Raw genomic sequence first — 27,578 nt, forward strand, 5'->3', positions numbered from 1 at the left:
ATGGCTACATTCACTAACAGGATAAAAAAATAAAATTAAGAAAATCTTTTTAAGTCTTATTTAAATAACATCATAATGCTGGTGTGTGCAATAAATTTCCAGGAATGCCAATAAACCCAGCAATATTTCACTAAATACCTAACCATTTTACATTCATTAAAGAAAGAACAGCTTTAAAATAGCTGAGTGTGTTCTCAGACAGAACCGAAGATAGTAATGGGTACCTCCTCAGGTACTTTTTGCACCTGAAAAATCTAGAAATTGCAGGGCACCACAGAAGACAGATATGCACAGGGACAGACACAGGAAAGAATCTGCCTTTGGTAACATGGGACACAGCCAGAGCTCATTAACTGCTTCTTGGGTATTTATTTCTGTCTTTCACTCTGGTCTCTGTTACAGACACACTGTGTACACATGGGAATGTGTAGTGTCCTCAATCCATAGGGTCCTCAATCTATAGGGTCCTCCTGCTTAGAAGATTCAGGAAACAAAGTTTTAATTCCTGTCCCGAAAAGCTGCTCTAAAATAATGTGTACAGTCCAAATCTGTCAGCAGCCACTAAGATTTCTCCCCAACCTTCCCCAAATACAAAGGCTATACTCATTAAAGGAGATGAGTAAGATCCTTCCTGACATGTTCTTATTAGCTTCTGAATCACGAGGTCTTTCTTCATCCTGGCAAGAAGTTTTTCCTTTGCTACAAGGTAACCTGTCACATTCCCCATCCTTTTCATCTTCTTGTCAACTGAGCAGGAAGCTCAGGTGTCTCAGAAAAAGAATTTGCCTGGAAAAAAAAAAAAAAGGGGGGGCACCCAAACACCAGAATAACTAACCAGGCAGTTTTTCAGGAGGCTTATTCTGACCACTGAATGGCATCAAACTTCTGGCAGGACTGTGGCAGGCTCACAGGTGCTCAGCTACCTCTGACAGCACCAGGCACTGCGTCCTGTCTGTCTCCAAATGCCAGAGAGGGAAAATGAATATGTACTTTTCCTAGAGAAAGTTTTGCAGAGGTAACTAAGGCAGCTGTGGATGCAGCCAGCAATACCTCAGCTGCTTTATAATCCCCGGGAGCATCCATGATAATCCACTCCCAAATCACGACTGAGTAGAAGAGATTATCCAGTCTAAAACTTGCTGCTAAATGGCTCATCCCTTCTCATTCCTCCTTTGCTTCCTCCCAGTCGCAAAATCATGCTGTGCCCACTGGCCAAACTGGGCAGTCATCTCTCCTTCCAGGTGAGATGGCTCAGCTTGTCTAGGTTGGCAGAAATAATCTACTTTTTCCTGGCTCATTTGTTGGTGAATTAGCACATTGTGCTGGCCCAGCAGGAGGCTGGCTGAGGTGCTGAGAGCAGAGATACACACCAGAGCCCCAATTCCCTCTGGTGGCAGGGGCTGCTGGATCATTCCAGGTTGTCAGGCAGCTCCTGGAGGCATCCCCATGTGGGAAGCATCCACTTCAAGCCTTTGGTTGATCACAGACACAAAACTTGTTGCCTGCCTTTGCCTTAGCCCAGGCACAGCCAAGGCAACCACACTGCTGCAGTGCCAGGTGAGCACAGCAAGCCCCCAAACTTTTTAGAAAGACTAATTCTTTGGTTTTCCACTGTGAGAGAGGCAAAACAGATTATGAGTGCTTGGAAAGTGCTGATTTATTTACTTAGGAGTTACTTTTCAACTGTATTTAGACCTTTAAGACATGAGTAGAATTTCACTGCAAGTCACTAACCAGGTCAAGTAAATATTCAATAATGCATCACATGCATCTTTTCAGACTTAAAACACCTTTGAAAGTCTGACTTACTGCTCCACCAGGCTGTGAATTATTATTTTTTAGAAACAAAGCCAGTTTGCAAATTGACAGTTTATTTTGCAATGAAATATTTTGCCTCTTTACAAACATATTTTACAGATACCCAGCATATTCCTGTATCTTTTCAATTCCTTCTGTTCTTGTTCTGGAAATAAACCAACATGCTATTCTATCAACTGTCTCAAAGGCATAATAGACAGAGTCAAGAGGATTGACATTCTCATTTTACAGTCCTGTCCTATTTTGTTTCACTATCCCAGCAAGTCCCAAACTTACCCAGTATTCATTTAGCTAAATCTAAGGAAAGTTTTTGGCTCGTGCAAATCTCCAAAATCTTACTCAGAAAATTATTCTACTTTTTCAAATCATCCTCTTTCTTTCTCTGTCTCTCATACCTATTTAAAAGTGGTTTCTAGATAAGCTGATGCTGATAGAGATCCTGCAGTGTTCAACACTCCACAAACACCTCAAACCAGAGAGATAAGCCAGAATCTTTGTTTTCAGCCTGACAGTCTCCCATGTTTTCTTTGGCACTGTTTTGTGAGCCTATCCTGGCAATTTTGAGCCAGTTTCACATCTCCTCACAGCTTCTAAAGGTCATATGAAAATCTACCTCAGCTAAATACCTTGTTCTCTTGAAGCCTGACTAGAAATTGGAATGTTTTACCTGGGTGTCACAGTCAGAATTCCCCAAGGAGGATGCCATTACACATGGAGCTGAGTAGTCTGGTGATTTAATTGCAGGAAAAGTTCCTCCTGGAGAATGTGGAGGATGTTTGAAATTCAGCAGCCATAGGGACTGCAGGGGAGCTGCACAAGAAGCACTGAGAGCTCAAGATTATTTTCCCCTACCCTGTAATTATCTTGGATACTTAAAAATCCCTGCTACTTGGACACGAATGGTTTTGAATTCTGGTCCCACTGAGCAGCTTTGAACAGGAGATTTCGGAAGCACCGGTGAAAAACACACAATGGAAAGCTGAGAAACAATTATCCCACAATTAAAACAAATTACAGATATAATTTCTGCCAAGCAGAAAGCAAAAACTGAAGAACAAAAGAGCAAAAATTTAAGTTCCTGCCCCAGCCAGCTCTTAAAGGCTGGTTCTCCACATATTCCAAACAATTATCCTCATGAATGTCTGAGTGCATATTTACACATGTGAATCCATATGCACATTTGAAATTGCTTAATTCATATTTAGTGTCTCCACTTGTGAGTAGTTAATCACAAATCCTACTGCAAGCAAACAAGTTGTGTATATTAAGTCTGTACCAAACTGATTCTACAACTGTATAATCGACTGATGCTCCACATCACTGCTTGTAACAGATTAAAAGATGAAGTTCTGTAATTGAATGTCTCCAGAATCAAGAGCAGTATCTACTAGGTAGAACAAGACAGATGGTAGGATTTGTCTGCAAGCAGAAAACCAGCAGAAAGGCATTACCCGATTTAAGTTCCAGTTGGAACAGGCACTGGCCACTGCATTTTGTTCAGCAGGGCTGGTTTACTGAACCGGTGCCACATTTCATATATTCTGCTCTATATCTGGGTGAATAACTGATTTTTCAGCTGCCCAGCTGAACTAATCAAAACCCAAAAACAATTCCCTCAGGTCAATCCAAAGTGAAATACCTTTCTGCACCCCATCACTACAAAAGGGAAGGAAAAAAAAAAACCACAACAGTAATAAAACCGTAAGAAAGGATTACGTTACCCTTTAAAAATTAAAAAGGAAAAAATTCAAAGCCTCCAACCTTTCTTCTCAAACTCTATCTTCCTTTTTGAACATTACTTTCTCAGGAAACCTATTCTACATCACCATTTTAATCCACAGCCTTTCTACTAAACTGACATGTATAAGAGCTACTGGATTTTTTTTCTTTAACCTAGTACATTCTTAATAAAGGCTGCTCCTTATGAATGGCTATTCTTGAACATACTAGCTCCCTCCCATTGTCCTACCTGGATAACAATGAAGTCACTGGATAAATGGAATAAACAGTTGAGCAAATATTTCCATGCCTATTTATCGTGATTCTCAAATCACTACCAACTGTTGTTTTATTACATAAAGATAAGGATTAAACCTGTATTTGGAAGGCAACAAATATATAATTAAGACCAAACAGGAAATTACCGATTACTTAATCTAATTTGTGTTGCTTTCTCTTGTTTTACAAATTAAGATAAGCTTCTTTACATATCTATGCATGTAGCCTACAAGTACTTTAGACCCCTTTCCTGGTCCCTGAAAAGTGGTTTGACTTGATCAAACAAATCACAGAAAGCACCAGACATTTACTGCCTGGCACTTTAGGAAATATGCAGGAATAAATCAACCAAGACAAACTACTGAATGTGAAGGAAAGCAAAAGCATTAAAATGACATATTAAAAGTGTTCTCCCAAATTACATATGGTTCACAGAGGTGCCACATCTAAAATTTAAGACCTGAGTGCTTTAAATTGTATAAATAGCAGGCAGCATTACTGATCTCATAGGCCCTGAAAGTGAAGAGCTCCACGTGTTTGAAGGAATTTTGACACCTGTCCATTCCACCTGAAGGAGGAAGACAGATCAGATCCATTGGTAATACCTTGGGAGGAGATTCTTGTAACAGGGGAAGAATCTCATCCCACTGTACAGAAATTTTCCCAATGAAAAGGTTCATCAGATAAAGTGCACGTAGCCCCCCCCATGAGACCCAACAGTGCAAGGAGACTGTGCTAAAAAAGTTATGCAGGTGGTGCTTTCAGGATGATATGTCTCTGCTGCCTGCACACACAGCTCCTTCCTCAGCAGAAAAGGCTAAATTCTGTCTGGTTATTACTGCAACACAAACTAAAAAGTAAATGTTTTATACCTGGAGTATAGCCGTGGCTTTATTAGCATATTCCTACCTGCTGCTCCCCTAAATCACCTAAAATCTGCTATTACCTTGTATTGTGGCCACATCAGGACCTTCAGCTTAATTCTGAAGACCACCACCAGCACTCTCCTCTCCCTGCTCTGTGTGAGCATTTCATATACAGTGTGAAACAAACCCCTCCTCTCCCATGTTGGCTAAAGATTTCCATGAGTTTATCTGCACAGCACCTGTGTCTTTATTTTGAGGGCTGTTGTTTCCCTGCTTAGCCAAAAGCCAACCCTTTTCCTCCACGGAGCAGAGCATCACCTCTGCTCAGGAACACGTGTAATTCCACAGGCTGGATAACCAAAGGCAGCAACACATCACCCTTGCTCACAGAGACTAAAATAGTCAACACCCACCTTTGTTCATGCAGAAACACCCCTTAGGGCTTATGCCCTCTGGTTTCTTACAGTGTTTTTAAAGGTCAGGGTCTGACATTTCAGGAGTGTTAGAAGTCCTTGTCTTCCTCTCTATGTGCACATCCCTACTTAAGCCTTATTCCCTTCCAGTCACAAGGCAACAAATCACTTCTTTGGGAGAAGACCAGATCTGGTAACTGCACTTGGAGACTGAAAATAAGTCAAGGCAGTTCAGTTGAAATAATGCTAGATAGAAAGGGGTTATGCATAAAGGCAACAATCCACAGAGAACATGAAACTAAAATAAAAGATGCACCTATTTTCCCCCCACGGAGGCTGAAAAACCAAATAAAAGATGAACTCAGTCTAATTCATAGACCAGAGTAGCTCAGCTCTTTTCTACAATGGCAAGCAGTACATTACCAGTTATTATTAATGTTTCAATTTAAATAGTTAGAATTCTTCTCTCCCCACTAAACCACAACAAATAAATTTTTTAAAAAAACCCAACCTAACAACTTACTTTCTTTCAAAACAGGGTTTTCATCTTTTTATAGAACACGTTCTTTCAAAGCTGCTGCAACCACTGAGGTCACCAGGTACCAGGAGCTGCTCTTTAAATGAAGGAGGACTGAGGGAGGAACTCTGTATTTAATTAGAACCCACACCAGGGGATGGTTTGGCTGATTGTATGACTTAGCAAAACCCCAAGGCTGCTCTAGGTTAAATTAGATTGTGAGAGCCTTCTATAGCTTTTATGCTGCTCAGTACTCAGAATACCATGTGCTCCAGTAGTGCTTTTCCTGACATCACCACCTGCCCAAAGTTATTCATTGGAAAATTTCCTCTGAGAAAATTCTTTGAGAGCATTTATCTCCTCCCTGACACTCTCCAATAGCACTGAGCAGCCACAGCAACCAGAAAGTCAGGGAGTCACGTTACCAGATTCTTCTGAAAGTACCTCAACGGTCCTACCAGGGCACAGTTAAGAGTTGAGGGGGGGTTTATTGCTTTTGATATTCTGATTGAAGGAAAAATTGCAGAAAGGTTGTTCTCTGAAAATTTCCTGCAGCTGTAATTAGGGAGTGTTTCAAATATGTTGCCAATTAGCTTAATTGGTGTGCAGGCTGATTGACACCCGAGTTTCTCATTACTTAGGAGGGGGGGTGGAAAGAAGTAAAACCCAAAAATTCTCTTAAATTTGCTAAGAGGAAGACCAGAGGAAGTATTTGACTACTACTCATGATGAAGTAACAGCTCTCCAAGCATTTGAAGAGAATAAGAATGGTTTCTTCTTTGCAGAATGATTTCAGCTGTAGCTCACTAAATCCCACCCTAAGTGCTAAAATAATTATCATTTTCAGCTGTGTCTACTATGGTTCCATCAGACCAGCCAGAAAATTAAAAAAAAAAAAAAAAAAGTGGTCCATTTGGTACTAGCTAAAGCTTTGATATGAACTGTGAAGATATTCAGCTTCATCAGGACAGGTGTAAGAACTGCAATGTTAACACTGTGTACCTTCCAGTATCAGCAGTAGATGGCTTAGATGTTGGACCACAGGAGTTCTAATGCTGCCCAATTAATTCTGAAGTGACAGACAATTAAAAAGGCTACAGTAAAGTATTGGAGATTTATGCTGCTTTTAAAGTTAATTGCATAAGGTTCACCAATAAGGCAAACCAGTCTCTTTAGTGAGCACTGGAGATTTGCTGGGCATCTGTTCCTGGGGTGTGGATGGACATAAATACACAAACACTCCCATCATAAACATGCCAATATACAAAATTAAACCCCTATCCACATCATAATTTTTGCACAGCAAAAGAAATCCAAACCTGTTGCTCTTATTCTGTCTTACCTACATGACCAGCAATCTGCTTTTTGCTAGTATAGTGCTGAAAGTAAAGGCAAGTATAACTCCTTTAATTCTCCAGCTTTTGAAGCAGCATGTCCTGCCTGTGACTTGAGTGACAAGAGATTTCGGTGCCATTCAATGTCATGAAGCTTGGCTGTGGTTAAATTTATTCCAAGAAAGCCAAGAGTGAATCCACTAAACTAAGGCTTAGTTGGCATAAGGGAAGATCAAAATTAGACAAGCAGAACGTTAGAGCTGACAGTTGTCCATGATCATATTCAGAGTCCATCTCTCTGCATCTTAAATTATTTTACTCAGTCCATTTCTCTGCATTTTAAACTATTTTTATAATTTATGTTCTGATTTAATTGCAGCTCCAAACAACGGAGTTCTTCTAGGACTGCCCACATGTTTGATCTTAGCATCTCAAGAACATCTAAGAAACTTAATCTCAAACCAAATCCACATTTTTTTATCTCAGATCTCAAGCTATGGCCAAGCATGGTCAAGATCCAGAAACAAACAACTCCTCTTTGCCTCAGCCTTAACTAGGATGGTCTCCTGACATTAGTATTCTGCATTTATAAGAAACCAGTGAACTAAAAGAAAACAATGTCTGAAGACCAGGAATCTAATCAAAGCTACAAACCCTAAGGACTTTGTCTCCTGGATAGTGTCTGTTGACCAAAATACAGCTCAATTTACATCATCACTTCAAGTACTTAATGATTTTCAGTCTCTTACGGTGCAAATCAATTAGCTCATCGTTGTACTACGGTGAGATTAAGTTTAAACAAACCTGTTATCCTGTATTCATTAGCCTATATGAAGGTTAAGCCAATATAAAGGTCACATATATCCTACTGAATAATATACCATAGTGCTCACCAAATGCAAATGTGGAAATGATCCTGTCAAGAGCAGAGGAGCACTTAGTAATGCCTAGCACACATTTCTGCCTGCAAGTAAAACTGAAATGAAAGAATTGAAGGAGGCAAATGTATTGCAATTAGGTGAAAGAATAATAAATGTCCCCCTTATATTTATTTTAATACTCTTCTGAAAACTTTCTGTCATTCAATTCAGCAAGAAATTTCAGAGAGGCTGTTGGAATTTTGACTTTTCTTGACAGCGTTACTTTTCCTGATCAAGGTGTGAGCATTAACTGGTAACTGTTCCCATTCGTATGAATAATGTCCATTTTAAAGTTTCAGCTGCAGTGTAACACCCAATTTGAATTGCTGTCTGTGAGAAAAGTAGATTCAGCACATCTCATTTATGTGCTTATCCACACTGGAGGCAGCCACACAATATAATTTAGTGTATACAGCACTTTGCTAATAGAGAAACGATGCACTAAGCAGCTTTTACTCAGAAGGTTTCTTTAGCTTGGAATCTGAACACTTAATACAGCAGAAGAATTTAATTTTCTGGGGCATGGTTTCTCACTGACACAGGTGCTCTCACAGGGGAATTTACTCTGTCCATTATCTTCTCAAATAGGAAGCACAAGAAGTGACCATGCAAGAAAAGACGTTGTAAAAGACTTCACTTAATCTGAGATTTGTGGGAGTAGGACTCCAGTTTGAACACCTAAAGCTAAGTTCAAAGTCCTGCTGAAACAGGACCTGCAGATGATGGTGTGTAACCCCAGGAGCTGCCCTGCTCACTTAGAGGAACCACGAGTGGGACCCTTACACAGTCATTACACAGCACATTTATCTTGCTCAGTGTCTCTGAGGAATGGAGAGGACCCAGACATGGACAGACAGAAGATTCATTGCCTGGGCCACTGAGGGGGGGAGGGAAGAACAAACACGACAACAGCAGGGGAATAAGTAAAACACGGTCGATACACCCCTGGGAATTCCTGGCTGTCAGTTTGCTGAGGAGGAAGCAAACGTTCTGCCTGAGGCTGGAAATGCAGTTTTTAATTGGAGTCACATTGTGACCACCATACTGACAAAGCAGGGAACTCCCAAAGCACCTACTCTGTGAGCAGGTGCCACTTGAGGAATGTGGGACCAGTCTCTTCTGATTTTTTCACAATTCAGAGATGTTTTCCACTCTTTTGGGCACTAAGAACCTTTCAACTCTCTAGTGTGCTAGACTGATGCAAGCCCTCCCTTAACTCCAGGAGCCCACATGTCGTGGGCAATCAATGTAAAGTTCCCCATGACAAGCTCAGCACCGGGTTCCACCTTTCAGAACAGGAGCATGAGTCAGGGCTCTCTGTGATACATTTCTCAGGAGGCCTTCCCTCCTCCTTGGGATGTGCCTGTTTCTAAACAGCTCAAAGCCGTTACTTTCCATCTGTTATTTTAGGATAGGAAGACTCATCAAGGCACAAACAACACAGCAAACTGAGGCACAGTCTCTGTGTAAATGAAGCACAACCTAAATGAGTTGCAACTTCATGATGTTGAGACTCAAAAAATAACAGCAAGATACGAGATGGCTGAATTTCACCAGATTAAAAGAGCATGGTAGGACGGGGAGGTTCCTAAGGGAACTGTCCCAAGAAACAGCAGGATAAGGAAAAAGCTTTAACTGAGGTTTCATCTGTCTCTGTTTAAGTGAATAACAAAGGGATACCAAGACCAGGTTGGATGGGGCTCTGAGCAACCTGATCTAGTGAAAGGTATCCTTGTGCATGGTGTGGGGTTGGAACTAGATTGGTCTTTAGGGTCCCTTCCAACCCAGGCCATTCTATGACTTCATGATACCACAATAAAACAGGCACCTCAGGGTAAGACATGGTGTATATCAGCTGCACATAATGGTACTACACAGAGCACTTACAAGCACATGTAGTCACAGAAAAAAAATACCCAGTTTTAGAAAGTAATACTTAAACCCAAAGGCTCCTCTGGCTTCCAGACCTCATCCTTAAAATCCCTGTTACAGCAGGAGATTCAGAGTTGAACATGACCAGTGTCCACTTGATTTAATGATCCACTAAGTAAAGAAGCTCCTGAATGCTGGTAAATGCCATCCTGGTTGGGGATACTCTCCCTGGCTGCTTGAAACAGGACAAATTACTCTGCTGGTTATGTGGAGTGCTTGGGAAGTCTGAGTCCCTGTCACAGATTCTGCTGCTGCTAGCACTCTGCCGTGGAAACCAAGGCTAATTAACAAAGAAAGCCAGAGCTGGATCATATTTAAAGATGTACAGGTAGATAAATATACTTTCTACCCGCTGCAAAAATTCAAGAGATGAAAAAGATAAAACCCACCAGAAGCCAGCGTGCAGTGGCAATCTGTCAAAGGTGCTCTGACTTCATTATCACCTCCAAAGGACAGTTCTCCCATTGTGCTTCAGCCAGGAACACAGCACAGGGAGGTTTCAAAGCAGGTTACATAAAACCTTTGCTTGGCAAAGATCCACGGTTTTATGCTCTGAACCATCTTTCATGTTCTGTTTGGTTTCATTGTAACATTCTGTTTTTAACAATACCATGGATAATAAATGAATATGTTCCACCACTTGGTAAGATAGCCAAAATGCCAGCACCTACCTAATGAGCCTTATAATTGAGTTGTAATGAATTTTATGTAGTGCTGCGTAACTTGAGCGATGCAAGAAACACTGGGAAGATATTTGAGAGGGCAGAGTTCTAACACAGTTTTCAAAAGAAGGGGTAAAAAATAATCACTGGTTTACTCACACAGCTGTTATTCCTGACAGCATTCAATTGAAGCCAATGGGATTACTCATGTGAGTAAATCTGTCACAGAAATAAGGCTGCAGAAAGAAGCCCCAGGAGGTAAAGGTGACGATATTTAGAAAGGTTTCCTTTGTGCAGTGTCTGGCTAAAACTGTGTTATGCATTCCTGTGAAGAAGTGGTTTACTCTAACATGACAGAAAGCCTGGGAGTTCTGAAAAAGCTGATATCCACTCTAAAAAAAACTTTATACTGATCAGGATTGAGGCAGAGAAGCGTGAAAAGTAAAGTCTCTATTCTTTTGCTTGTTTTCTCTCTCTGTTTGATGAATATTACCTCATTTGGATTTCAAGTGAAAAAGCAATTAAAAATGAAATTAGGTCAATAAAACCAAAGAAATACTTTCAGATCTCCTAACCTGCTGCCAAACTTTTTAAAAAGTGGAATAGAAGATGATAACTAACAAAACAACATGCTTTCACACAAATGTTCCTTGAAGGAAAACACATGAAATTCAAACCCCTGAGAGCACTTGTGTGAGTATCCAGAATATTCTGAAATTCATTTAGTGACTTAAGAATAAACAGTGGAAAGTTTATGCGAGAGTAAATAAAACCAGAAAGAAACAAAAGCTTCCCATTTTTCACCATGTTTTTGCCCAAGAGGTATCTGTAGCTATTTTCCCAAAAAACGTATCTATCAAGCCAAGATTTTCAGCTTCTGATCACCCACAGCTACAGACACATTTCCAGGAAAACAGTTTGCATCTGAAAACATTTCAAGACTTCATGAAAATTACTTTTCTCCAAGCCACTGTCCTGGTACATCCCTAGGTGGGATAAACTCATGTTAATACTAAGACCTTAGCCCGGTAGAGACTTGCTTAGATTTTTAAAGTATTTTCCCACATGAATAATTCCTGCATTAGATTTTATTACATTCTTTTTTTTTTCCCCTCAAGACTGCATATGGCTGGATTGCCACCTAAAATCCCCAGTTCAGGGGGATGGAAAAGCATGCCACTGAGGAAGATGATTAATGCCATGCTTTTCTTCTTGATACAAGTCTGGATTGAGGGATTCTTAAAATATTGTTGCTTTGAGCTTTCTGTATAATATTTCTTGTATTAAAAGTGTGTGGCTACAAGAGCTGAACAGAAAACAATAATTTCACTTCATAGGAGTTTGCATCAGTATCTTATCTGGGCTTACACTGCCATGGGAATTTCATATTATCAAATGATTTCAAAGAAAAGCTGGATGAAACTCAATTTTATCCAACCATGTGTGGTTTTGACACATGCAATCAAAAAACACAGTCTGATCCAAATCTCCACACAGCCAATTATAAAGGGCTCCAAAGGCCTTCCTGATCTTCTGATCAGCTTATTTGTCTAGATTTTTGGCTATGATACAAGCCAAGACAACAACTGATTTTCACAGAGGTATTCTGCATGTTGACTACTTTACAGAGACATTCCATGGTGCCCAGCTGTGGCATCAGTGAGAATCCCATGGCTGTGGTGATCCAGGAGTACAAGAGGCAAACCCAGCAGTTGTTATGACAGACACACTTCAGGCTCTGCTGGGATTGCATCTGAAAGAAGGGCTTTGTGTTTCTTTTGTCTGAGGAATGACTTGTGCCTTGAGTCTCATTTTATACCAGCTAAATATTCAAATATTGGGATCAGGTCATCAAGTGACTTCCATATACCTCAACTTTCCCAGTACAGATGTGAAATTAAAACCAAAAGCTTCCCACCGACACCGACTCCTCTGTTATCAAGAAATTCCATTCCTGCAGTTTATGAACAGAATACCATCAGCTTTACTCAGCTCTCCTATTTTTTACAAGCCTGATGCTTGTACAACCTGGCAGCTTTTTAGCTCAATCATATAAATGTCTTAATACCCTGCATTGATCTGGAATCAACACAGTTGCCGACGCACGGATAAAAAGCATCTGGAGAATCTGTTGGTTGTTATTTCAAGCTGTTTATTATTCCTCGAGGACTCATAGGAACACTCAGAACTATCATGCCTGCATTAATACTGCTCTCCTGCACCTCTGGGTACAGTAACAGTGTACATTAAAGATGCTTTAGAAAATTGTTTGCGAGTTGATATTGCACTGGGATTTCTCTGCCCGGTCCTCGGCTTTGCACTAAATAAATACTGGGGAAAAAAAACCACACTGTGAAGTAGGCAGCTTGCACTCCTCAGACCGGCCTTTGGAGCAGAGTTAAGAATAAAAATAAAGCGTTTCTGTTTACCAAGTTGTATTTTAAATCTTGGATTTGACAGACCTGTGAGTCATAGAGGCTCGAGGAACATTCGTAACGCTGTGCTCACGGAACCAGCACTGGAAAACAATCCCTCACAGGCCAGAGAGGAGCATTTTGTGAGCTGGTCTTGTTGCCCATATGGAAGCAGAGATCCCCATTTTTATCACAGTGGTGCAGTGTGACAAAGAACAATGAGGAAAAGCTACTGCAAAGAAAGAGATGAAAATGAAGTGCAAACACTGGGGGGAAAGTGGGAAAGAGAGCATCCAAAAACTCCCTGCTAAACTATCTCCATTCTAAGTGTCAAACCACCAGCCACTATTATACAAATGAGTTTAAGTCATGCAATCATGCAGCAAGAAAAATCCTATTAAGTGGAACAGGTTCTGTTGCCATTAGGAAGAACAGGAGCAAAGGTGGGAGCAAGAATGAATCAAAAGGTCCAAATCCAGACACACAGATCTGTAATAATTCCATTATTACCACTGAAAATCATTTCATGCTGAAATGGGGCTATAAAGAAAATCTATTGTACTGGTTTTTCAAGACAAATCAGTACCATCATAAAACAAGCTGCATTTTGTGTAGAAGTACAACATGAACTTGAATAACTACAACTTTACAGCTCTGCTGATGGATATTTAAGCAAATAAAATTTCCACTAATGACCTGACTGAGCAAAAAAAATCAGTTCCCCTTGGTCAAGCAAGTGTTCAGTGACACATTGTAAGTCCTCACTCTGCGTCTCAGAAGACTGACACTCATTCAGGTTGGACATGAGGAGGAATTTCTTCACTGGAAGGGCAGTCAGGCATTGGAATGGGCTGCCCAGGGAGGTGGTGGAGTCACAACCCCTGGAGCTGTTTAAGAAAAGACTGGAAGTGGCCCTTTGTGCTGTGGTCTGGTTGACACGGTGGTGTGATAAACTAGAGCTGTAAAATTCAAAAGTGATTTCACATTCCAATCCCAGGATCTTTCATTTAAAGTTTTCTAAGTGCTCAGATTAGAGTTTTTGACTAAACCCCATTATTATACTGTTGCTTATTATTTTTCTATACCCATCCTATCTCCATATTACATTATATATGCATGAACCCACATAGTAAAGAGATAGTACATCTACATATCTATCTAGACTATTATTAATCATATAAGAGGGAAAATGAAAATGATTTGCCAGATGTTATTAAAATATCCAAGTCATTTTATCCCCTAGCACAGAATAAAAACACTACTATGGGGTTGTTAATATACAGTAGGAGGAAAATTACTGCTTCAAGTATGGAACACACTGCAGTTCCAAGCCTTTGTAAAGTGAACTTGCCAGCAAAATCACTGGAGAACTGAATATTAAGGATCACATACAGCATTTCTTCCATACTTCACCTGACCAGGATTATTCACAAGAAAACTCAGTGCTTTAAGGAAGCAGATGGAGTAAAGAAATGAAAAATTATCCAGTACAACAGTGTTACTTTGCAGAATTACAGTACTTAACATCAAGGATTTGCAAGTCTGTTGTAGTAGGAGCTAGTTCTGAAAAAAACAAGTCTTAGATCTGGAGGCAAAGCAGGCAGCTGTCTTATAGAACACCTGGGGCTTAGAGTAGATCCAGTATAAGAGTCAAATCTTACTAGACTTTTATGACACTGAGACTGTTCCCAAAGAAAGTGTTTTGTGTCCACCAGTCCCTTTGCCCTGGAGGCAAGCCCAGATGATGGAAAAGTTTTCCACAGAGGTGTCTGAAAAAGCAATTCTGTATTAGCTGTCACTTCCTGGCCGTAGCTTACATTTTAAAAACCTTCAGCATTCCTGTTCCATAACAGATTCCCCATTTCCCCCTCATGGCTGGATGTTTTCCACCATAATCACATTCATGGCTTTATGTTTCAGCTGTTTGAGAGGCTCCACAGTAAGATACAACCAAATGAGCTTCAACTGTCTACAGGACCTACTGTAGAGAAGCTGTAAAAGAAATCAGTAATTCCAACCCCAGTCCAGACACGACAGTAAAATCACTATGCATGGAGGGTGTGCTCCAGAAATCCAGAGTAGAAAGACATATTGAGAAAGGAATGAAAAATATGCATGTAAATGAAAAGAACCTTTTCTTCTCCCCCTCAAAAAGGGATGATATTTTTGCAGTTATTTACAGCACTTGAAGAGCTGAAGTTGCACTGGGGCTTTACTAATAAATTGAATGGGAAAATTCTGGAAACCCAAGGGTGTGTCCTCCAACAGGTATGAGCAAAAACACGCTGCAGAATGGCTCTGAAGTTGCACATGGATCACCCAGACAGCAACACCAAAAAACCAAATACCTGCAGTGTTCTTCCCAACCCCCCAGCCACCGATTTGCACAGGCTGAAATGAAGCACTGAGCTATCAGTTAAAGGAGAACAAATTAACCAGCTTGTCTCGAATACTCAGAAGCACCACAGCTCTTCTGCAACCCTGTGATTTTCTCCAAAAAACTTCTCCCATAACTTTCTATACATCCTGAGAATGGAGAGGGCCCATCCTGCTGTTCACAGCTCTCACACAAAAATCTGGGCTGACAGACTGTTAGCCAGAACTCCTACTCTTCTTCTAATTCCTTCTCAAAATCTCTCATTTCTTTTTGCTGATGCTCCTATACCCTTTCACAGCCATTTGTAACTGTGCATGTTTCATTTCAACTTCCTACTGTTAGAGAAAATGCCTTATCTCTGTTTGCAAAGCACAGGATGAATTAACAGTATTATATATATAGCTAATAACAGTTAATATTTACCCAGCAGAGCACAAGCTCAGACACAATATTCAGTTTTAGAGAGGTCCTGCTATTTTACCAGAATCCCACTGGGTTAACTCGAGGGCCAAAGTGCCAGCAAATTAGCTGAAGATCTTAACATAAGCAAGTGGTTTGGTCAAGGTGAAATCCCAGACTACTCCCAGCTTTGGGGATGATGGTTATTCCCCACAGGATACAAAAATAGCTGTACAGGACTGTGCTGGGTTGACTGCGACGAGCTGCCAAACACCCACCCAGCCACTCTCTCACTTCCCCTCAACAGGATGGGTGAAAAAATAAGATGAAAAAGCTCATGGATTAAGATAAAGACAGGAAGGTCATTTACTCATTACCATCTCCAGCAAGAAAGACTTGAGATGGAGAAAAATAATTTAATTTTTGGCAATTAAAACAGATTTGGATAGTGAGAAACAGAGACGAATTAAAACAATACCTTTCCCCCCTCCCTTTTTTCCAGGCACAATGTCACATCTTCAGTCATACAAGCAAGTTTCTGTGTTTCTACTTTCCCCTTCATAACCTCCAACATGATCCAGGTGGATATTGAAGTGCTCAATCTTGGTGACTACGGGAAACATTTTAAATCAAAGTTAATCTAATGAATTTACTTCTCCCCTCTTTTCTCCCAAAAAGGTAATGGTACTGCTGTTAAGAGCAGAGGATAATTTCTAACTGTTCAAGCATACAAGAAAAAAAAGGAAAAGAAAGGAAAAAAAGACAGTATTGCAGCAGTCAGAGGTATCCATCAAAGAAAACAAACAGAAAAATTGCTTTTTGTGTTGAGCTTCTACATACCTCTTCAACACTGCATTTTTGGACTGAGCTTTATAATCTTGCAAAGGAAATACAGATTTGTGGTGAGGTTTACTCCACAGTACCTGTATATGATAATAACACACATTGAAGGAGACTGGGTAAGTTGCCTCAATATTTTAGATTAAATAAGAAAAAACATGGCAGGCACGGGAATAGCTTTTCTGTTTTAGACATCACTTCTCCAGCCGTGCCTCGCCATGGAGAAAGATGTCTTTTCAGACAAAGGTACTCAAAGGCAAAATCTGTTCGTTGCAAAACTGCTGTACAGCTCATCTCCAGTCACTCATCCATTAGCTCTGGCTCAGCAAGTCTTTTCTCAGAGGGAAACACTGGAGTTAAAAAAAAAATGGGGGTTTATAAATTTTTTTCGTAACTTTGGAAGAAATGGGCACCAAGAGGATAAAATTTGGCCCCATCTTGTCATAAAATGATTTTGTGTTGTTAGAAAGGCTCAAAAATACTCCTGGAGTTAAGAAATGAGCCCGAAGTGAAAGCTCCAGTGAGTGAAACCCTGTACTTGTGGGCTGCACGTAAAATGCATCTCTACAGCGGGGTTTGGGTGTTACAGTGCTTGTTTTTTACAGACAGGCTGGCATCTCACTGCTAAGTTGTGGAGGGGGAGGAGGAGATATGCAAAAGATGTGATATCTAGGTCTCAGTTCTCCCATAGCTTCCTTGGGAGTCATGCAGCTTTACTCTTATCTGCATCAGAGACATAAAAGTGATCTAAATGCACATAAAGATCCCGTCCAGGGAAGCAGCAGAAGGTAAAATATTAGGGTCAAGTCCTCAGCATAACTGCAGAGATTCTGTGGACTTTACCAGCAGCAGAGCATTCTAAAAATACTGGGAAGCTCTGTTAGTTGAGCCTGAGAAAGAAATACAAACTTGGAGTAAACATATCTGTGCTGTCTGTAATTTCAAGTTTGCAGCTGTCTTTAACATGTTTTCTTGTCTACACAGACCAGAAATAAAGTCAATAACTGAACAACATAATCTGATTTAGCATTCTTAGAACACCCCTTATTTAAGGATGCTGAAGGCATTTTAATAAATATTGTTGTTCCAACAAACTTTGCAGAAAAACAAATAATGAGGAGTTAAACTGACACCATAGATTTTCATTGCCCTTCTTGAATTTCTCCTTCCACTCAAAACAGCAAAGAAAGAAAAAACAATGACAAAACAGAACCAAAAAAAATTGCAGCTCTTTCAGCCTGCACTTACAGGCTTAAGAATTAATACAGCTCATAACTGTAGTCTCAGCCTGTTTCTCTGGTGTCTCAGAAAGAAATAATTGCAATAACCTGCACAGAAATATTATGGATTTCTTTTTATTTGTCTTTAGCCATAAACCTTAAAGACTCAAATATGTTCAGGGATCCTCCACAACCACAGAAGTGTGAAGTTTTTGTAATAAATGCAAGTTGGGTTCATAGCTAAATCCTCAGAACTTCCAAAAAAACCACCAAATGCCATAAGACTGATTAATCTACCACAGTCATCCTTGCAGTGCAGAATACAACCATACTTTTGATCTTACCTATTGGTATTAATGCACAAAAGTTTCTAGGCTTTGAGAGCGGGGTATTCATGATAGCCTTTGGTTAAAAGGGAAGAAATGCTGTGTTTGTGCATGAATGATCCCTGCTGTTGGAAGGGATTTTCTGTTTAAGAAGGAAATGCACAGATGCACCAATGGACAGACCATAGAGAGAGACCTGAACCTGCTCTGCAGAAATTCCACAGTACAAATAACATTGCACAGAAGAGGAAACATTCAGTCAGACCAAGTACCCTTCTCCAGAGGGCCTCTAACAAAGAAAAATCTGGAGAAAAGTCTTCTCCAAGTGGGAATACAACGAATGGTGGGAGGGACATATTCTCCACAGACTCGCAGGGAAATGAGAGGCAAGACAAATGTGAGGGAGAGATGTGATTTGGAGCTGTGCTGTCTTCATCTCACTAGAACCCCACTCTGCCAGAGGCAATAACTCAGGAACCAGTGGCTTCAGCAGAGTCTGTCCCAGCTCTGCAATGGTTGAAGTTTCAGAGATATTGGTACCTACGTGAGGCAGATGAAAACCAGTGCAGTTCATCCACCCATCTGCAATCCTGCCTCTGTTTGTAGCTTATGCAGTTAAGCTCAGGATGCCTCTGAGGTCCGTGCCTGAGGAGCAAGAGGTAACCAGATAATTTCCTGCAGTTCCAGTAGAATTCCAGGACATCTTCACTCATAAAGCTGAGTCCTGCTCCCACTGAAGTCCATGGCAAACCTTCAATGGAAACAGAAGCAAATCTGCACAGCCAGAGACTTTCAGAACCCAGGACAGAGTCCGGTTGTTTCTCTCTGCACTGCTCATGCCCCCCACACCTTAAACACATATCTGAGTGAGACAGATCATCATCTACCATTCTTAGAGGTTACATCACTGATCCATGAATTTAGTCCTGCCACTTGGCCAAGTAGTGAAGACTCAGCAGGAAAGAGTCCCTTCAACAACCAAACTTACAAAATTCTTAGGAAAGAATTGTCTCTTTACTTTGTGTAATTAATTCCTTGACCGCTACAGAAGGATACTCTGGGTGAAAACACACTCCCAGACTGTAATGATTATGCTAATCTAGAGAAGAGAAAAGATGTGTTGTGTATTAATCAAAGTCATGAGCTCAATTTTTCATTGTTCTTGGACTAAGTGATCAATACAGCAACACTCACTTGCTACAAGTACAGGAGGGCTCTACCAGGAATTTACATTTGTCTTGTGCTTGTGAAGCAAATGCAACTAGTGAAGGTTCATCATACAAGAAAGTTAAAAGGAGAATTTTAGGGAAATATGGCTCTGTCAGAAGGTTCAGAGTAGACAGTCAAACTGGTCTTTTACCTCCGCTCTCTCTGGAGTATCACACACTAAAAACCACAAGAGATTAATCAAAATTACCTAAGAGGTAAAAGTGAATATAAATCAAAATGAAACAAAAGGACTATCAAAGAGAGCACTATATATAAAGCATGATGCCTGATTTGGCTTAAGAGTATTTTTCTCTTCATAAAATTAATTTCAAGCTCCAGATTCCCAATGTGGCTTTTGAATATCATTTCTTGCATTATTTAAGTTACCCCACAGATTCCTGCTAAGAAGGCTTTACCCTGTGCTCAGCTCCCATCAGATTGCTCCCAGAAAAGCCAGTCACATACTGATTTGAAGTATGTTGTCAAAAGCACAGTGAGGCAACCACAGACAGATGGGACTTGGTAATGGTCTCCAGGCTGTGTCTGTGTGGTATAACAGACAGAATTCATAAAACTTAGGGAGAAATCCCAGCAGCTTGTAAAGCCAGTTTTACTCCATGAAAAAAAAGAAGGGAACACTGAAACTTTCTTCTGCTGGAACTGATTTCAAAGTAGTTGCACCAAGACTAAGTAAATTTTCAGCTGTTGGTCCCAGTCTATATGAAAAAGGAAAGGACTTTATTGTAAAATCACTTTCTAGGTAATTCAAAACATGAGACCAATGAAAGGTACTGTGGAATTTACTATTTCCCTGTTTGTTTATCATTAGAATACAAACTGCATCATAAAAGTAGCTTATATGCACATTGAAGCTCTCTGGAAACTACTCCTAGTCCACAGGAAGCTGCACTGGATCACATAAAACAGAGAAAGTTCAATGTGACCAAGTAAAACACGTTTAAGTCGGGATTTACACCCCCTGCCCATGAGCCCTTGCACAACTAGTCCTCACTTAGAGGCCCAGATTGAAGTATCCCAGCAAAGCCTTGCCCAGCCCACGGGGAGGGGAAGGGCAGAATTCCCATCTCCAAGGGCTCTCCTGTGTCTGGTCTCCCTCTGAGCCACCTTTCAGTCCCTGGAAGGCACATTGACCACTTTATCTTCATCCTGCTTGTCACACAGAAGGATCCCATCACAGCAGAGACAGGGAAAGATTTACAATACTTTCTGACTTGCTCTGTAAGTTAATAGCTGATTTTGCCTCCCACTGTACATATGACTCCCATTAGTACTAATAACTCATGAGATATAGACAAATGCCTTCCAAAAATCTGAATGAGTTATATCTTCAAAAGCTTCTTTTGTCAGCAGTAAATCTGAGTGTATTTTTTCCTAACATGGTGTACAGAGATCAATAAGTGTTATACTCTAATCAGCAAGTAATAGGAGTTACACAGCCGGCCTTGTAAATAGAGCAATTAACAAACTGATTAAAGGAACCATTAATAAATCCGTCTGCATTGATTTCAACTTTTCTAAAGAGTCAGGAAATCATAGAAAAGAAAATCCTGCTTTGAACACTGTGCCAGTTTGCAGGGCAGGTGAGCAAACAGCAGAAAATGAACTGTCTTGTTATGAGCCACCTGCATTTTAAACTGACTGTTACCTGATGCACTCAGCTAGTTCATATATTGGCACGTTTCCTGAAAAACTATCTTTAAAATATTTGCTCTTTTTAATGATTCGTAAATATGTCGCCTCAACAAAGTTATTTTCCCCCAAAGAGGAACTTCAAATCCTTTTTTTTTTTTTTTTGATACACCAAAAAGATAAAAAACTTAAAACAAGGAACTCAAACGCAAAGTTTTCTTAATTTTTAAAGCCAGAAACAGAACAGATACCAGTTTTTTAAAGAAAAGAACCTACAAAGTCTTGCAATATTAGGGAATAAAATCAAGGAAAGCACATGTGTCAAATTTATGTGCTGTGAAAGCAGAAATGACTCTAATTAGAAAGTTTCTCCTCCTGTTAAAATCCAAAGGGATATATTCTGTTTCCTGTTAAAGCAAAGTAAATCCACAGTAATCCCCCAGAAACTGGTCCACCGTCACATCAAGGTAACAAGTAGCTGAATTTAGTCAGGGCTCTTGAAAACCAGATTAAAATTAAGCTCCACAAGTGCTACCTACATACCCAGAGCAACCCACTTTGATGAAAGTTCGTCATGTTTTACTCAGCAGAGGACAACGACAAGGGCTGAAATGAAGTGTATTGTTAATAAAACTTTGCAAGCCTCTGGTTCATTAAACACTCACAGAATGCCCCGGTGCACTGGGGGCTGAGAGCAGACTGTGGCACAGATTGGAGCATTAAACCTGGACACCGTTCAACTTTGGGATTTAGGCAATTCAAAAGCATATGCAGAATTAATTTTTTAAGGGCTCTTCCCTTTTATCCTCTCGTGCACGTCACAGCGCGAGGCATGAATTCTAGAGAAGTTGTCTTTCACCATATGTAAGTGGTCTGTGACTTCACAGAAAACATGGAATATTTTGTTCCATCGGGGAAGCATGAAACATGCCACCTGCAAGTGAGAAAGTCAAATAAAATTTACGGTTCAGAGAGGCAAACACCAAAAGGTTAATTTGATACATATCACATACAATTACAGACTCTACAGTAACCCAAAACATTTTTTTTTTCCTCTTAAGACATAAAAGAACAAATTGCCCAGGCTCAGAATTAAACATCTGTTTCACAAAACAAAGATATTAACCTCTAAGTTTTTTTTATGGACCAATAAAATTCAGTCATTCACCACTACTCAGTAACAGTTGTTTTCTCCATTACACAAATTGCTACAGCCAATTCCTCAGCTTAAACCACTGCTGTGATTGAATTTTGATGGTATTGTGTGGGCTGTTATTAGTACAGTGATACAGCTGCTTCTTTCACTAATACAATATATTTATTTAAAAATGTTTTGCTGCCCTTTCTGTTATTGGATACATAGATGAAACTAAGTACTTAGACATGACAGAATTAAGTATAGTAAAAGGGCCAAGCAGAACTGGGAGCTTTACATTCTGGAAAACATTCAAACCATGTTTCCATATTAATCTCAAAGTTTTAAATGGTATAACAATTTATTTAGTTGTTTTTGAAATTTTATCCTTTCCTCAGTACATACAAACCAGTCACAAGGAAAACAGGAAGCAGTCCAAACCATGCCTTCTATTCTTTCAGGGAAACCTTCACAACTTTGGAAATAAAACCTACATTCCACACTGGCTGGAGTTCAGTCAGGCTCTTCAGCAGCAAAAAAAGAACAGCTCATTTCCTAAGAGAAGCCAAATTCTGCCCCAGGTGCTGCAGCGTAAATCCAAAGTGATTGAATGTCACCTGGAGCACAAGTCACTCTACACGAGCTCTGCTTTTTCTACTCTTCCTTCAAAATTTTCCCAGCCACCAAACCAGTGAAGTACAAACACTTGTAACGTGTTCTTCCACAACTCAGCTCAGCAGGAACAGCAGCCAAAGGTAGAATTAATATAACAACGGCAAAAATAAGGCTAAAAAAATGAGCTTCAGCAGAAGCTCCAACCACCGTAACTCAAATTCTATTTTGAACTTCAATGGAGGTTGCAGATATGAAATTCTCCTGATTTGAGGAATATTAAGAATAAAAGCCTGTGAAAAAGGAAACATATAACTCACACTTGTTTAATCTTGTGACACACTGTGCCAGAAGGAATTCCTTGCATAAGCAATATTCAGATAAAGAACGTTTTCCCTGGAGCTTTAACTAAGCACAGTACCTTAGCTGATGTTTTTACTGGTTGCCAAGCTGTCCATACAAATAGAGATTTGACAGTAAAAAACACATTATTCAGCTTCTCAGCCTCTCAGGGATTACATGAATACAGATTTACACCCAAATGCCAAAGAACACCAGCACTGGAAACTGCTCTGCAATGTTAGTGGGGCAGTTCCAAGCCACACACGACAACAGTATTCCTCTGGCCTAAGTTTGTATCACAGAGTTCAGGGCGAATTTTGAAGCCTGATAACCCACTGTAGAGGAGAAGATGGAAAGTCTGGAATGACTGTTAAACCATCAAAATTAATCCACACATCTCGCTAAGCAGGAACAACATTCTTCTCCTCCAAAGGGTCAAGGATTAATTCCATTTCAAAACACATAATTACAATCCCCTTCTGTTTCTTGATGAAGTTCACAATGTAGTAGAGCTTCTCAAAAAATGTATCTGGCATTTCTAAAACTGTGTCCATAATATAGTGAAACAAGAATTATGTTATCTATCTCTGAACATATCTCTACATCTTTTTATACTCATGCCATAAGAGACAACTGCAAAATGAGTACAAATCAGCTTCTCAAAAGTATGTAAGAATTAATAGTCCTTAAATTAGATGCATATTCCAGAAATCAAAACTGCAGGAAAGCTGTTGAACCCAACAGAGAGAAATGAAATGGAAGCACATTATCTGGCCAAAATATGAACTTTGATCAGGAAAAAATACAGAGCAGGCCTTCAGAAAGCCTGTGTATTTTAACAGGACCATTAGATGGTTTTCTCCTCAAATTTTCCTAAGCAAAGTTATCAAAAGGTTAGAATTCAAGGCCAAATTCCCTTGAGAGGAATAATTCATCTACCAAAATAGCTACAAACCCATCCCATGGATTAAAGGTTATACAGAAAGCCGAAGGGTCAGAAACACCTCTCTTCCTCCTATCCCTCCACAATACTAGCTAATTAGATTGAATGCCTTTTTATTTTGTTCAGTGCAGAGAATTTCTGAAATCCCAGTTTAATCAAGCCTGAGCCCTACTGCTCCTCTGAGATACCATTTTCTTCAAAGCCATAAACTTCAGCCAAGGTTCTGTTAATTTTACACTCTTTTTCCCCCCTTGAATTAATAATAACAAAAACCTAATAGTATTCCAGCGTCTCACCTACACTTTATTAAAACTCTTAATTTTTGATTTCTTTAAATGTTCTCTTTTTTATGCCAAGATCTCTATAATATGTTACTGAAAAAAGACATATAAAGTCCTATTTGTCAGTGGCACAGAAGGGCTTGGGCAGGAGCTGATTTTGATGCATTCAAAGGGCACCAGTACTGTGCACTAAAGATATCCTTAACCTAACACAGAAGGACCCTTATCAAGGCAAAACAGGACCTGTCTAACTGAAAACCAGAAAAATTCAAATTGGAAGGTATGTGCTGTTAATTACCAAGGTGATAATCAAGAGGAACACGCTCTGCCTTTTTCAAGGTGACCAAAATAAGGATTATACTCCTTTTTAAAAGTGTAACACTCAGTACAAAGACAAAACAATGAATAAAGGTATAATTACATGTTTGACATTATAAATGGAGAGATCAGAGGGCCTTATAGGCTCTTCTGTCTGTGAAAACAGTAAAGACATAAATTTGGTTACTGGCTTTAAAAGCTTAACTCTGGACAACAATGTCACATAACTGTAGGAAAACAAACCAGGAATCCAACAAACCCACACCCAGACACATTAATATACTGTGAGGAGGCTATGAAGTTGTTGTTATAATCCAAAAGCAGTAGCTAAATCCATCTCTCTCCCACTTTTTTTCTGCTCCTCCCTTCCCCTTCCCAGATAAATAAATAAAGAAACCAGAGGTCTTTGTCATGGTAACTATGGAGTTACTTAGACAAGCAGCCTCCCAAGGAGAATTGCCTCTGAACAAAATACCCACCAGATATTCCAAGGAAAGTCACAAGGGAAATAAATATTGAATTACTCTGATGTTTTAACTCGTGTCTCAGTAGCCAACGTCTCTGAAATCATATATAATCAGCTCACCTGGCTGCAGCTTGTAAGAACACATGAAAAAGCAGCAGCCTGTAAACTTCTTAATAATTGAAAAAAGAATTTTTTTTTCTAAAAAAATGGACGTTTGGTCTACTTGGAAACATGTCTGATTTAAAAGAATGCTCTACATAACATCATCTGGGACCAAAACCTGTGGAAAGTGGATATTGTGATATTATCCAGCTCTTAAACAATGTAAGAACTTAATTTTAGGAAGCAGATATGGAGTGTTCTGCGTACAGAGGAAGCATGAAAGCTCTATTTGGGGGTGATAAAAAACTGTCTTGCAAGATAGCACTGCCTTGTGTAATCCTGGGGAAAGGAGAGTGCAGTTCAATTCTGGGATCAATGGAAATCTTCAGAACAATCCAATCAATGTGAATCTCTTTGGAAAGGACATCAGGACGTGCTGATGTTCAGTTGCCTGAGGAGAAGGATGGGCTGGTTTGGCAGAGCTGCTGCTTCCCCCCAGCCCCTGGAAATTCCTAATCCTCTAATCCAATCTTAACCTTCTGATACTAAACTCCTGCTGCAGACAGGACTACCACCATATTTCCTGGGATTTTTTTTATGTAATCTCATCCATATCACTATTAGGAGGTATTTCTTCCATTTCAGGTTAAGGCACTCAGTATAACACCTGCTATTTCTTTTGCTTTAAGGACATTAAAGCAATATAAATTTATTTAGGTGTTTAATTTTTTTTTTTAATTTCTAATTTTTTTTAATTTTAGAAATCTCGAGTGTGGTGCCAAGTTAAGAGATTCAGAGTATGAAGGAATCTGTAATGATTCCATATTACTTGAAGTAACTTTTTACAGGAAAAGGGTAACATGAATTTGTAACATAGTAGGTAATAGAGATATAAGCTGAGGCCTCAAAATTTAACTGTTTGTGGACATTAACACCTTCCAGACTAACAATTCAGTGCTATGAGTAGAGAGATTTTGATCAGTAGCCATAAAAAAAAAGTCAGTTTATGCCACGCTGTGCATCATGTGGAGGGTCCTGTTGCAAAGTATGATGAAGGCAGGTTGAATCTGTCCTTAAAACAGAAAAAAAAAATATTTTAATGGGATTTTACTTCTTGATGAATTCTAGCAAAAGAACTGGGCTTGTCCCCTCACCAAAGCAGAGCACAAATATGTAACTTCATCATATGACATTTCAGTATCATATAAAGGACAATGCACATATTTGGCTTTATTTTTACCCACTCCAAATCAGTTTCCAAGAATAATGGGAGGAAGAAGTCTTGGTCATCCAGGAGTCAATGAATGAATTTGCAGAGGTAGAATTTTATCTCACATATTGCACTCTTTATAAAAAAAAAACCATGAAAATAGCACCTGTCTTTAGAAAGTCAGTGGAAGACACCAGGAAAGCTGCCAAAACCTTCAGAGTGTCATCAGACACTTTTAAGATTAGAGGAAGCTGTTATGATTAGAGGAAAGGTTTGGGTGAGGGATTGGAGAAGTGAAAGGACACTGCCTGTCATAGAAAAGTTCTGTCATTGATTCAAGTCTTTCAATAAAACTCAGATTTGGTTCTAACACATAAAAATGTGAAAAAAATGTGGTAGCTGTAAAACTAGTTCAGGATAGTTTTAAAGCAATGTTAAGTTTTATATTGGGGACATGAGGAGTTTGGAGTGAATTGTGAACTTCCAAGATATTTGTGACTGATCTCACAGATTTCACATTTCAAGACAAAGAAATTTCAAGACAAAGGGATTCTTCCGGGAGAAGACAGCACAGTGAAATTCAGTATATACAGTGGAACAGAAATTCTGAACTCATCCATTTTTGTTGCAATATTAATAGTTCTTAATACCACATCAGCATCCTTAAATTCCAGCCAAGATTCTCTCTCTGAGCTTGGAGCATTTTGGTGCTTAAACTGAAAACCAAATGCTTCTAAAAATCTCTCTCTCTACATAGAGTGAAGAAATATAATCTCCAAACAGATGTATTCATGCAATTTTGTTATCTTAAAACCAAGGAAAATAATCAACCAAGATAAGAACGTTCATGCCTCGCATACACACTAAATACCACGTGCTTCCATGTTTTATTTCAATTATGTGGAAAGAAAAGACATTTTAATTAAAAAGAAGGCAGCTACCCCGAGTCAGAACTGGAAAGCTAAAAGCCTTAAGCAGTTCTTTTGAGGACTTCACAATGTCTGACTATTCCAATCTATTAGCTATCCCTCTGCCCGTAGAGATCATGATTAGCTGGTAAACTTGCACTTTCAATTCACTCAAAGCTTCAATCTATTCCATCTGTGCTCTCTGAACTTTTCATTTGCAGTAGGTTCAGGGTAATTCAGAGCAGCCAGGGAGGCTGACAAGCTCTGCCTTTCTTTCACATCCTCAAGGCTACATGCTGACATCTTAAAATGACTTCAGAAATAAATATAATATCGCTGCTTTCACACAACAAACTCATTTCTTTG

General features: G+C 39.6%; 1 protein-coding gene across 2 annotated transcripts in view; it reads right to left on the minus strand.

Moving 5' to 3' along the window:
• Positions 1-27,578, minus strand: part of TMEM132D (transmembrane protein 132D) — a 228,325-nt gene that overhangs the window by 184,752 nt on the left and 15,995 nt on the right. Inside the window, exon 1 of one of the 2 annotated variants that reach the window (XM_032706182.1) lies at positions 16,129-16,189. The exons of the other annotated variant lie outside the window; for it this stretch is intronic. The gene's annotated coding sequence lies outside the window, so the exon portion shown is untranslated. Of the gene's footprint in view, positions 1-16,128; positions 16,190-27,578 lie in introns of those variants that run through there. 2 annotated transcript variants of the gene reach the window in all.

The sequence above is a fragment of the Chiroxiphia lanceolata genome, chromosome 18, assembly GCF_009829145.1.
Source record: "Chiroxiphia lanceolata isolate bChiLan1 chromosome 18, bChiLan1.pri, whole genome shotgun sequence".
NCBI classification, from domain to species: domain Eukaryota; kingdom Metazoa; phylum Chordata; class Aves; order Passeriformes; family Pipridae; genus Chiroxiphia; species Chiroxiphia lanceolata.